This window comes from Zingiber officinale, chromosome 2A, assembly GCF_018446385.1.
Source record: "Zingiber officinale cultivar Zhangliang chromosome 2A, Zo_v1.1, whole genome shotgun sequence".
NCBI classification, from domain to species: Eukaryota; Viridiplantae; Streptophyta; class Magnoliopsida; order Zingiberales; family Zingiberaceae; genus Zingiber; species Zingiber officinale.
In genome coordinates, this window is record NC_055988.1 from 79,660,765 (window position 1) to 79,674,758 (window position 13,994).

Here is a 13,994-nt window from a genome sequence, read left to right on the forward strand (position 1 = left end):
CAGACAGGTCGACGGGCTGACCGGATGTCTGGCACGAAGTCCAGCTAGGTCGACGGGCTGACCGGATAGCTGGCGAGAAGTCCAAGCGGGTCGACGGGCTGACCGGACGCTTGGTGAGAAGTCCAGCTAGGTCGACGGGCTGACCGGATAGCTGGCGAGAAGTCCAGACGGGTCGAAGGGCTGACCGGACGTCTGGCAGGTAAGTAAGGTAAGTCACGGAAGGGGAGTGACAGTGAGGACGCGTTCCCGGGAAGGGAACATTAGGCGTCGATCCGGCTTAGATCCATTTCGGATATCTAAGTCGAGATCGTGACTAGATTCCGGTCTCGGAAAGACGGAATCTAAGTCATACTTCTTATACTAAACTCATAAAACTGTGCTAACACTTTATTTTACAGGATCTACTTGTCTCGGACTAACCATATTTTGCAGGAAAGCTGTTCGCTAGAAAAAGGTGGTCCGGGCGCCCGGAGGTCCAGGCGCCCGGAGGTCCAGGCGCCCGGAAGGGATCCGAGCGCCCTGGAGGCAAAAATTATCATGATCGCGCGTCGCCACTTTGAGCTCGCTGGTTGGACTTGCCACGTCTCACCAGGGCGCCCGGAAGGCATCCAGGGCGCCCCGAGCATCATATAAAAGAAGGGTCAGAGGGGAGCTTCAGTACAACAACGAAGAGAAAAGTCTTCTACTGCACTGCTCTTCTGCGACGCTAATAAAGCTCCGACAATACACTCCTTTCTTTTTCTTATTAAATTCTTGTCGGTATTTGTTTTAATTTTCATTAGCATTCATTGTACTGTTTTTGTAATCATTATTTCAAATTGCTAGTGAATTGCCCAACGAAAGTACTCACGGAGTACGGGCCTTCGAGTAGGAGTCGTCACAGGCTCCGAACGAAGTAAAAAACACCGTGTTCAGTTTTTCTAAGTTTTTTATTATTCCGCTACGCTTAACTCTTATTAACATTGTTTTTCGAATCGATATTCACCCCCCCTCTATCGACGTTTCACGATCCTACAAGTGGTATCAGAGCAGGTACCGCTCTGATTTGGTGCAACCACCAATCAGACAGGGGGTGAAAATATTTTTTTTTACGCTTAATTCTAATATGATATTATTACTATTAATTTGGGAATTTGTCTTTGTTACAATTAAACCGATATTGGTGCAACACTAATTTAGATATTCATATTATTTTTTTTCCGCACTGCTAATCCAAGACCAAGTCTTGGGATATTCTTTTTTTTTGTCGTTTACTTGTGTGCAGGATGTCCCAACTAGAAGGCTTCAGCACAGTACGTCCTCCCCTATTCAACGGGGATGACTTCTCGTACTGGAAGAAAAGAATGGAGGTATACCTAAAGATAGACTACGATCAATAGTTCAGCGTCATAAAGGCGTACCGAACTCCAGTCGACAACTCCGGAAATCCACTAGATCCGGAACAGTGGACTCCGGACATGAGGAAAAAGGCATCAACAGAAAACAAGGCAATCAACACGCTACACTGCGGCCTAACACGAGAAGAGCTGAATCGGGTCGGACCGCATCAGAACGCTAAAGGATTGTGGGACAAACTGATCGAGCTACACGAAGGAACGAGCGATGCAAAGGTAACAAAAAGAGACCTACTTTTAAATAAAATATTTAATATAAAAATGCAGGAAGGGGAAACGGCAAGTCAACTGCATGCAAGAATCAAGGACGTCCTTAACGGACTCCACGCGATAGGCCACCAGATGGAAAATAGAGATTTAATAAGGTACGCACTAAATGTCTTTCCTCGTAATAGCTTGCGGGTATCAATCGTAGATGCCTACAACATTTCGAAAAACCTATCTAAGTTAAAATTAGACGAGCTTTTCTATGAGTTAGAATTACATGAACAAACTAATGCTGGAGCCGAGAAAGGTATTGCTTTATTTGTAGGTTCATCCAAAGAAAAGAAGAGCAAGTCTGAATCTGAAGAAGATTCCGATCAAAATTCCGAAGACGAAGAACACCTGGTGAACCTGGTAAGAAAAATGTTAACCAGGAGAAAAAGGAGCTTCAGCAAGAAGGACCTTCAAAAGATCAGTTCTCCCGCGGAACAAAAGAACGTGACGTGCTTCGAATGCAATAAAAAGGGGCACTACAAGAACGAATGCCCAAGACTAAAATTCGACAAATCGAAGCCAACTAAAAAGAAGACTCTCAAAGCAACGTGAGACGACTCCTCCTCGGACGAATCAGAGGTAGAAGAGCAGAAGCATCAGAGCCACCTCGCGCTGATGGCCCGCGAAGCTGAAACGGAAGACGAGTCGAGAGATGAAGACGGATCCGAACCCGAATCAAGCCACGAGTCAGTACTCGTTTCCGAAGGCCTGGATGAGGTACATTTTAATTTAAACAAAAAGTTTTTTAAAATTATTTCCTGCTTAAATAGTAAGTTAATTAAAATAGAAAATGAAAACAAATCACTCCTTGAGAAAAATCAAGACCTCAAGGAACAAATAAGAAATTCAAATCCAACTCAAGATTTAATACTTGAAGAGAATTCATCATTAAAATCAGAAATTAATTACTTAAAAGAAATACTAGAAAAATTCACTACAAGATCAAAAAATCTAGACTTAATCCTGAACAATCAAAAAACATGTTATAATAAAACCGGACTTGGATACAAGTCGAACTCAAATAAAACCTTTAAATCATTAATAACCCAATACAAATCAACTAATCAAGCTTGGGTTCCGAAAGCATGTTTGACCACGCAAGTAGGAATTAATCAATATTACATACCTAAAGAAAAAATATATTATGTAAACTCAAATAAACTAAATCAAAAACCAAAACACAAATCAAAGAAATCAAAATTTAAACATATTAAAACTCAACAAAATTATCACCAAGTTAATTATAATTATAAAAGAAATCGACAAAAACCTAAAACAAAAATTTAAATTAAAGGCCAATAATTCAGGGGGAGGTTCCAGAATAGCTGGCACCTCCAAAACTAACTTACCCGACAGGGTAACCTAAACAAACTAACTCGGCAAGGTAATTAGGATTAGTTAAAAAGAGACCAAGTTTAACTTGAATCATGGTACTGGTGAAGTTTTTGGATGATAGTACGTTAGGGAAGCTTGGGCATCGCATGTCTAGAAAGATATGGTTTCGATCTGGTGCATTTGGCCAAGTGGAACTGACCGAAGCTACCCTTAAATGAATCCTAACTAGTTAGACCAAGGTTTAGTACTAAGCTCCGTGGATAGGACTATTCGGAAAACCTCGAAAGGTTGGTTACTTCTAATGACGTCCATGTGACTCACCAAGCTTAGAAGGTTATCCGAAGAATGCCTATTTTTAGAGACCAAAGCTAAACCTGAATCTAACACAAGTTAAACCAAACTCCACAATTAAAATCCAACCCATCTCACAAAATTATAGGATTCCCTGATTGAAAACTTAAATAAAGTGAGATGACTAAGGATCAAAGTTAAATTTCAAATTAAATTTCAAATTTTAAATAAATTAAAATTAAATTTTGAATTTCAAATTAAAATTAAATTTCTATTTTCAAATTAAATTTCTAATTTCAAATAAATTAAAATTAAACTTTGAATTTCAAATTAAAATTAAATTTCTAATTTCAAATTTCAAATTTCAAATTAAATTTCAAATTTCAAATTAAAATTAAATTACGAATTTCAAATTAAATTTCAAATTTCAAATGAATTAAAATTAAAATTATGAATTTCAAATTTTAAATTAAATTTTGAATTAAAACTAAATTTCTTTTAAACTTTAAAAATTATTACTTTAACTCTAAAAACTATTTTAAAAATTAGATTAATTTTAATTTTTTTATTTTAAAAATTAAATTAACTTTAAAAATTATTTTAAAATTAAAATTAACTTTGAAAACTATTTCAAAAATAAAAGACTAACCTTAAGTCCTACTCATTGTAGGAAACCAAGTGGATTTTGGACAGTGGTTACTCCAAACACATGACTAGAGATCACACCAAGTTCACTCAACTTACCTACAAAAGCTTAGGAACAGTTGCCTTTGGAAATAACGGCAAACTCAAGGTAATCGGAATAGGTAATATTGAATTAAAAATAGATTTCATAATTACAAATGTTCTACTTGTCGAGAATTTTAAATACAATCTCCTGAGTATAAGTCAATTGTGTGATACTAGGTATAAGGTTAAATTTCTATCCAAAGAGTGTTTAATCAAACATCTAGATAATCCTACCATAAGCCTAAAAGGTTTTAGAAAAGACAACATCTATGCTATCAACTTAACCACCTCTTCAATTAAGTGCTATTTAACACAAAAAGAAGAGACTTGGTTATGGCATAGGAGAATGTCTCACGCCAACTTTAGAAATATAAGCAAATTAAATGGACTAGTGAGAGGCTTACCGAAATTACCTAACCTAGATTCAACCATATGTAATGCTTGTCAACAAGATAAACAAACAAAATCCACTCACAAACCAACCAATCAACCACAAACCAACTCGATATTAGAACTTCTACATTTAGATCTTTTTGACTCCCATGGGGTCAAATCCATAAATGGAAACTTATACTGCTTAGTAATAATAGATGACTGATCCGGCGGTAAGAATGGGGGACCCACTTCCTGAAGGGTCCCAGCCTAAGGGCGGATGGAGGGCTGACTAAGCGGGTAATGGCCGCGTCAAGCAGTTGAGCAGGTCCGAGCGGAGCCAGAGATAACCTAGCCATAGGCTTGGGTTTCCGACGCCAAGGCGGGAGGACTGAATGGCCGAGCGGGTGTCTGCCCGAGCGGGTGGTCCGTTCGGCCAGGATAAGGGCGAGGATACAAAGGTTAGCCGAGCGGCCTATTCGTTCGGCTCGGGATATGGGATGTCAGCAAAGGCATGTCTGATGATTATGCCGTACACAAGATTTCACGATAGAGGATCTTGCCGTCACATCATGGAGAGGTCGATACAGTAGCGGTATGACCTTATGGATGCCCTTCTGACAGACCCATACCTGGGCATGGTCGAAAGCAGGTGATTGCTTTGATTGGCGCGCCCAGGCTCCTTCGAGAGGTCTATATAAGGTCTCCATTTCTTCACCGGAGGTACGCTGGTCTGAATCTCTGAAGCCACCTCTTTGTTATTCCTCGCCTGACTTGAGCGTCGGAGGGCCGTCGCCGGGACACCCCTCCCGGCTCGGTTTTGTTGCAGGTTCGCCGGAGCACTCAAGGATCCAGCAGGGGGCGCCACATCCCCAGCGTCCATTGACTCCTGGTTCGGACAGGATCAATTTGGCGCCGTCTGTGGGAATGCACCTGCATCCGAGCAGAGGCAATGGACGAGGTTGGAAGACTACATACCGTGGTACTCTCACAAGAAGAGTTGGATGCTATAGTCGAGGCGAGGGCAGCCAAGATAGTGGCGCAGCAAAAGGAGAGAGCACAAGCTGAGCGAGCGCAACAGCAAACAACCTCGGCTTCAGCAGGCCGGGCGGCGCAAGCAGACCGCCCGGAATATGTTTCAATAGGAGGGTTCCCTCAGGCACTCTTCCGTACTCCCCCAGAAATCACGCCCGCTCACGGGGAGCAAGGAACTTCATCTGATGAGCCTCCCGTTCGGGATCATAGGAAGGGCAAAGCTCCCCGAGCGAACACACCGCCCGAGCAGGTTCACCGACAGTTCTCTGAAGCCATACATCGGGATCCGTTACCAAAATACTACACACCACCGCCGATCGGAGCTTACAATGGGACGAACGACCCCGACGATCATTTGGGAAAGTTCGACAGCATCGCCACCTTGCATCAGTACTCCGATGGCATGAAGTGCCAGGTATTTCTCACCACTCTATCGGAATCTGCACATAGGTGGTTTCGGAGGTTGCCGGACGGCTCTATCACTAGTTTCCAGGAGTTCCGAACGACATTTCTTCATCACTTTGCGAGCAGCCGACATTATCAAAGGACAAGAGTCAGCCTGTTCACCATCAAACAAGAACCAAGAGAATCTCTCCGGGCGTATATACAGCGATTTAATCAGGTAGCGGTGGACATCTCCACAGCCACCTCGGAGACAATGGTAAACGCCTTCACGCAAGGCCTCGTGGAAGGGGACTTCTTCCGCGCGCTCATTCGCAAACCGCCCAGAGACTACGACCACATGCTACACCGGGCGAATGAGTATATAAACGTGGAAGAGGCGGAGGCTGCCCGACGGAAGGGAACTCATGCCGAACGTCCGGCCCATGCCGAACGGAAGCAGCCCGTTGCCCATCAGCCACCAAGAGGACCAAGAGTTGAGGCATCCCGGGCACATCATGCGAAGTCCCCGGTGGTCCAAGAGGTAGCCGCCGAGCGGTGAAAGATGAAGAAAAAGAGGGTATGGACCCCAATGTTTTGCTCTTTCCATAATACTGACTCCCACAACACCCGCGACTGTCGGAGCCTGCCTTCAATCACCCATCCCGTACGACGGGGTGGCCCGCGTCGACCGCCTCCGCCTGACCGCCGGCAGCGGCACCAAGAGTCCGGTCGGCGAACATATAGGAGATCTCCCGAACAGCGCTTCCCTCCAAGGCATGAAGATCGTTCTCGGTCCAATGAGCGACCTAGGCAGTCCGCTCGGGAAGAGGAGAATAGAAACAACACCTCTGGGGGAGAAATCAATATTATTGCAGGTGGGCCGACCGGAGGAGATTCACACAGGGCAAGAAAGGCAAGTGCCCGGCAACTCAGAATCCATGAGGTGGGTTGCAGTCAAGAAAAGGCGAGCGGGTCCGAGATCAGTTTCGGGCCCAAGGATCTTGAGGGAGTTGAAGTGCCGCATGATGATGCCCTTATCATCAAAGCGGTGATAGCCAACTACACCATCCATCGTATCTTCATTGATACTGGCAGCTCGGTCAACATCATCTTCAGAAAGGCCTTTGATCAACTACAAATCGATCAAGCCGAGCTGCTGCCCATGACAACCCCCTCTACGGGTTTACGGGCAACGAGGTTCTCCCGGTCGGACAGGTAAGACTGGCTATCTCCTTAGGGGAAGAACCGCTCCGGAGAACAAGGACGACAAACTTTGTGGTGGTCGACTCCCCTTCATCCTACAACGTGATACTGGGGCGACCGGCGTTAAGCGAATTCCGAGCTGTTGTGTCGACGTTCTACTAGAAGATCAAATTTTCGGTCGAGGACAAGATCGGTGAAGTGCGAGGAGATCAGTTGGCCGCTCAGAAATGCTATGTGGAAATGGTCCGAGCCGAATCCAGCGCAGCGCGAAAGGCTCCACGGATCGAGGTACATGCCATAACCGAGAAACCTCCTGCTTTAATTTATGATGAAAAGGAGGAGGTTCAGATCCATCCGAGCCGGTCGGAGGCTACAACCTTTATTGCCTCCGACCTGGAGGACGAACAGAAAGAAGAAGTGGTCAAATGCCTCCGGATGAATCATGACGTCTTCGCCTGGTCGACGCATGAGTTGCCCGGTGTCTCCCCCAGCATAGCCCAACATAAGCTTCACGTCCGGCCGGACGCTCGGCCAGTAAAACAAAGGAGAAGAGATTTCAGCGCCGAGCAGAATATTATCATTCGAGCGGAGGTAGAAAGACTCTTAGAGGCCGGCCACATACGGGAGGTTCAATTCCCAAGCTGGTTAGCAAATGTGGTGCTCGTCTCCAAGCCGGGCAACAAATGGAGGGTGTGCATCGACTTCAGAGATCTGAACAAAGCTTGCCCGAAGGATTTCTACCCTTTGCCCCGAATTGACCAGCTCGTAGATTCTACAGTCGGATGCGAGCTTATATGTATGCTGGACGCCTACTAAGGCTATCATCAAGTGCCGCTCGCCCTGGAGGATCAGGAAAAAGTTAGCTTCGTTACACCGGACGGGACGTATTGCTATACGGTGATGCCGTTCGGGCTGAAGAATGCCGGAGCAACATATCAAAGATTGATGAATAAAGTCTTCCACGAGCAAATCGGACACAACCTGGAGGTCTATGTAGATGACATCCTCATCAAATCCTTCCGAGCGGCCACTTTATGCAAGGATATGGAAGAAACCTTCCGTACACTTAGAAAATATGGGGTCAAGCTAAATCCTCATAAGTGTTTGTTCGGCGCCAAAGGAGGACGTTTTTTGGGCTATATTGTGACCGAACGGGGTATTGAAGCTAATCCTAGCAAGGTGAAGGCTCTTCAGGACATGCTACCGCCCAGAAACATAAGGGAAGTACAGAGGCTGACCGGTCGGATTACAACGCTATCACGCTTCATCTCCAAGACTGCCGACCGGAGCCTTCCGTTCTTCAAAATCCTCCGCAAAGCTACAAAGTTCCAATGGAATGAAGACTGCGATCGGGCTTTTGAAGAATTGAAGACGTACTTAAACTCCCTACCTGTGCTGGCCAAGCCAGCTGTCGGCGAACCATTGTACATTTATTTATCCTCAACCGAGCAGGCAGTGGGATCAGCGTTAGTCCGGTCGGGAAGTGAGGAGCAACCTGTATATTTCCTTAGTCATATCTTGAAAGATGTTGAAACTCGCTACACCGGACTCGAGAAGTTGGCCTTTGCTCTGATCCTAGCCGCTCGGAGACTTCGTCCTTATTTTCTGGCGCACACGATTATCGTCAAGACCAATAGCCCGTTGGGACGAGTGCTTTTAAATCCAGAAGCTTCCGGACGGCTCATCAAATGGACAACCGAGCTAAGCGAATTTGATATCCAATATCAGCCCCATTCGGCTATCAAGGCACAAGCCTTAGCCGATTTTGTGACGGAGGTGCAGGACCCGGAACCCGAAGCTGTGTGGAAAGTCATGGATGGATCGTCCACTAGACACGAGAGCGGAATTGGCATAGTTTTGCTGTCCCCACAAGGAGAGCGGATGCAGCTCTCCGTCCGGCTAGATTACCGAGCGACCAACAACGAAGCAGAATATGAAGCCCTTATTGCTGGATTGCAGGCCGCTCGGCACGTTGGAGCCATCCGGGTCATCCTCTATTCAGATTCCCAGTTGGCTGCTCAGCAAATCTCGGGGATTTTCGAGATAAATAGTACAAGGCTCAAGCTCTACGTGGAGGCTATTGAAAAACTTAAGCTCAACTTTAGGGAGGTGATTATTCAGAAGATCCCCCGGGCGGAGAATCAAGTGGCGGATGAATTGGCCAAGCTGGCAAGCGCGTTATCCCCGGTCGGCTATCAGAAGCCGATCGAGCAAGTATCTTTAGTAGCACATGTAGATCGGATGGAGGGCATCACATACCCGAGCGACTGGAGGACAACTATTGTGGAGTTTTTGCGCTCGGGAGCTACCCCATCCGACCGGGAAGAAGCTCATTTGCTGAAGAGAAGGGCTAGTCGGTTCACCCTCGTAGGAGATCAACTCTACAAGAAGGCCTTCTCCCGTCCGCTCCTAAAATGCGTCAGCTGGGAAGATGCCGAGTACATCCTTCGAGAAGTGCACCAAGGTTCGTGCGGTGGACATCCAGGCGGACGGTCGTTAACCAGGAAGATTTTGCTAGCTGGGTATTTTTGGCCAACACTTCAAAAGGATGCCGCCCGGACCGTTGCAAATTGTCTATCCTGTCAGAAGTATCACAGCATGTCCCACCGACCGGCAGAGGAGATGAAAGCATCAACTGTGGCCTGCCCGTTCGACCAATGGGGGATGGACATCGTGGGACCCTTTCCCATGGCTACCGGGCAGCGGAAGTTCTTATTAGTGGCGGTCGACTACTTCTCAAAATGGGTAGAAGCTGAGCCACTTGCAAAAATATCCGAGCAGATGGTTAAAAAGTTCATATGGCAAAATATCATCTGCCGCTTTGGCATCCCAAGACGACTCGTCTCCGACAACGGACGTCAATTCACTGGGAAGCTGCTCGGGAAGTGGTGCGAAAGTTATGGCATCAAGCAGCACTTCACATCGGTGGCATACCCTCAAAGTAATGGTCAAGCCGAAGTAACCAACCGAGAGATTATCAGAATTTTACGGGCTCGGCTCGACCATGAAGGAGGTAGCTGGGTAGACGAGCTGCCGGGCGTCCTATGGGCTCTCCGCACGACACCAAAGGAGGGAACGGGCGTCACTCCATTTCACTTGGTATATGGAGGCGAAGCAGTCATCCCGATTGAAGTTGGGGTGGAGTCCGTTCGGGTACAAAATTATGATGAAAATAACGCCGAACGGAGGAACATGGAGCTAGACTTCGTCGAAGAGGAAAGAGCTAAAGCGTCCGTCCGGCTGATGGCATACCGGCAACGTATGAAACAGAACTACAACCGGCGCGTGATCCCCAGAGCCTTTCAAGTAGGCGACCTAGTTTGGAAGAAAGTCAAGCCAGTCGGAGATGTCGGCAAGTTGGAAGCTCCCTGGGCAGGACCCTTTGAAGTGGTCGAGAAGCTCCGTTCGGGCGCTTATTACCTCAAGGATGCGGAAGGTCGAATGCTGGATCGGCCATGGAGTGCAAATCACCTTCAGCCATATAGAGCTGGGAAACAAATTATTCCCGAGGCATTCTGTGTTCATAGCCGAACGGTTAGTTCTTCGAAGGCCCCGTGCCGCTCGGCCGGAGGTAAATTATCGGAGCCAAGCACTCGACAGCGAAGGCCCCCGAGCTGATCGGCCGGGAGGTTTATATCCGAGCCAAGCGCTCGAAGAGCGAAGGCCCCCGAGCCGATCGGCCGAGAGGTTTATATCCGAGCTAGGAGCTCGAGAGCGAAGGCCCCCCGAGCCGATCGGCTGGGAGGTTTATATCTGAGCTGGGAGCTCGAGAGCGAAGGCCCCTCGAGCCGATCGGCTGGGAGGTTTATATCTGAGCTGGGAGCTCGAGAGCGAAGGCCCCTGAGCCGATCGACCGGGAGGTTTATATCCGAGCCAAGCGCTCGAAGAGCGAAGGCCCCCGAGCCGATCGGCCGGGAGGTTTATATCCGAGCTGGGAGCTCGAGAGCGAAGGCCCCCCGAGCCGATCGGCTGGGAGGTTTATATCAGGCTCCTTCGAGAGGTCTATATAAGGTCTCCATTTCTTCACCGGAGGTACGCTGGTCTGAATCTCTGAAGCCACCTCTTTGTTATTCCTCGCCTGACTTGAGCGTCGGAGGGCGGTCGCCGGGACACCCCTCCCAGCTCGGTTTTGTTGCAGGTTCGCCGGAGCACTCGAGGATCCAGCAGGGAGCGCCACATCCCCAGCGTCCATTGACTCCTGGTTCGGATAGGATCAATGACTATTCTAGGTTTACTTGGGTTAAATTCTTAAAACATAAAGACGAAACTTTTGAAATCTTTACAAACTTTTGCAGACAAATTGAAAACGAAAAAGGTATTAAAATTAAAAGAATTAGTTGTGACAATGGGGGATAATTTAAAAATCATAATTTTAACAAGTTCTGTCTTGAGAATGGCTACCATCACGAGTTTTCGTGTCCTAAAACCCCCCAACAAAATGGAATTGTAGAAAGAAAAAAATAGAACTTTACTAGAAGGCTCTAGAACTATGTTAAATGAATATAACTTACCTAAATATTTCTGGGCAGAAGCTGTTAGTACAGCCTGCTATGTGCAAAATAGAATAACATTAAATAAAAGACATAATAAAACTTTCTTTGAAATATTTTATAACAAACAACCGAACATAAAATATTTTAAAGTATTTGGGTGTCCAGCCTACATCTTAAATACTATAGAACACTTAGGAAAATTTACCTCTAAAGTAGAAAATGGAATTTTTGTAGGATATTCTCTAAACAGTAGGGGTTACAGAATATATAATAAAATTATGTTAAAAATCGAGGAAACCACAAATGTAAAATTTGAAGAAACCCAAGGACAAACTCAACTTCAACCTGTTGAAAATAATTCTGAAGAAACCAATCAATCCCTAGATCATGAAGAAGATAAACACACTCAAGCAAATCAACCCCCTAGAACTATAAGAATCAACCCTAACCATCCAACTGATCAAATAATTGGTGACCCAGACCTAAGGGATCAGACCAGATCATCCTTTAGGAACCGAAGTCAAATTTCCCTGATTTCAAAAATTGAACCCAAAACTATAGCTAAATCCCTACTTGATCCAGATTGGATCATTGCTATGCAAGAGGAACTAGCTCAATTTGAGCGTAATGAAGTTTGGGATCTAGTACCACCACCTAAAGATAAGAAAATAATAGAAACAAAATGGGTATTTAGAAACAAATTAAGTGAAACTGGGGAAATTACTAGGAATAAGGCTAGGCTAGTTGCCAAAGGGTTCAGTCAAGTTGAAGGACTTGACTACGATGAAACCTATTCCCCAGTAGCCAGATTAGAATCCATTAGAATGTAACTAAGTTATGCAGCCCATAAGGGATTCAAACTATATCAAATGGATGTTAAGTCAGCTTTTATTAATGGACTGATTAAAGAAGAAGTTTATGTAGGTCAGTCTCCTGGATTTGAAAATCTAGAACATCCTGATTATGTCTTTAAGTTAAAGAAAGCATTATATGGACTTAAACAAGCACCCAGGGCTTGGTATGAAAGGCTAACATCTTACTTAACATCCAAAGGATTCAACCAAGGTCAAATTGACCCAACCTTGTTTGTTAAATTACTAAATAATGATATATTTATAGCACAAATATATGTAGATGATATAATATTTGGTTCAACTAACTCAGATTTTTTAGAAGAATTTATCAACCTAATGGAACAAGAATTTGAAATGAGTTTAGTTGGAAAATTGACATATTTTCTAGGACTTCAAATTAAACAAACAAATGAAGGAAATTACATTTATCAACATAAATACACTAAAGAATTACTTAAAAAATTCGGAATGAAAAATACAAAAGAAATAAAAACACCCATGGCAGTAAACACAATCTTAGACAATGACCCAAATGGAAAACCAGTGGATCTAAAGTATTATAGAAGTGCAATAGGTAGTCTACTTTACTTAACTGCAAGCCGACCTGATATCTTATTTGCAGTTAGTATGTGTGCTAGATACCAAACATGTGCTAAAGAATCCCATTTGACTCAAGTCAAACGGATTTTAAGATATCTTAAGGGAACAACAAACGTAGGAATTTGGTATCCTAGGACCAGTGGCTTTGAATTAATAAGATATTCTGATTCAGATTATGCTGGATGCAAATTAGACCGTAAAAACACAAGTGGTGGATGCCAACTACTAGGCCCATCACTTGTTAGCTGGTTTAGTAGAAAGCAACATTGTGTTGCACTATCTACAACTGAGTCAGAATACATAGCCATAGGAGAGTATGTATCCCAATTATTATGGATGATGCACACCTTAAAAGATTTCAACTTAAAAATCATAAATGTAAAAGTTTTAATTGACAATATTAGCTCAATAAATTTAACAAAAAATCCAGTGCATCATTCAAGAACCAAACACATTGAAATCAGGCACCACTTTATCAGGGATCATGTCACCAAGGGTGACATTGAGCTCAAATACGTTGAGTCCAAGTCAAACTTAGCTGACATATTTACTAAACCACTCCCTGAAAGTGAATTTAGCAATTTGCGTAGAAAACTAGGAATGTGCTTAATAGACTAGGAGTTTCAAATTTCAAAAATATTTTTCAAAAATAGTTTATTCTCAAATTATAGGTTAAAACATGTTTCATTTTTAAAACCTTCCTATTTTTAGTTTTTTTTTAAAAATATTTTTAGCCTTAGACTAGTTCAAAATCCTTAGAGAACATGTACCCATAGGACTAGTTTTGAGCATCTCACCAAAACCCTAGGCTTACCTTGTTTGTGTTTGACGAACATAGAAAAGGGTGAGATGTATAGGCCACTTGCCTAAGACTTAAGATGCTTATTTCAGTGCATCAATATAAGTCTGGGCGTTAAATACAAAACATACATTAATCAAGTTAAGGTTGAATTTAACTTGACTAACCAAGTGAAAGCTGGTATCTTCTGATAAGTCAGTCAGTAACAAACTGGTTAGACATTTGACTTAATGTCAGGTTCAGGGGG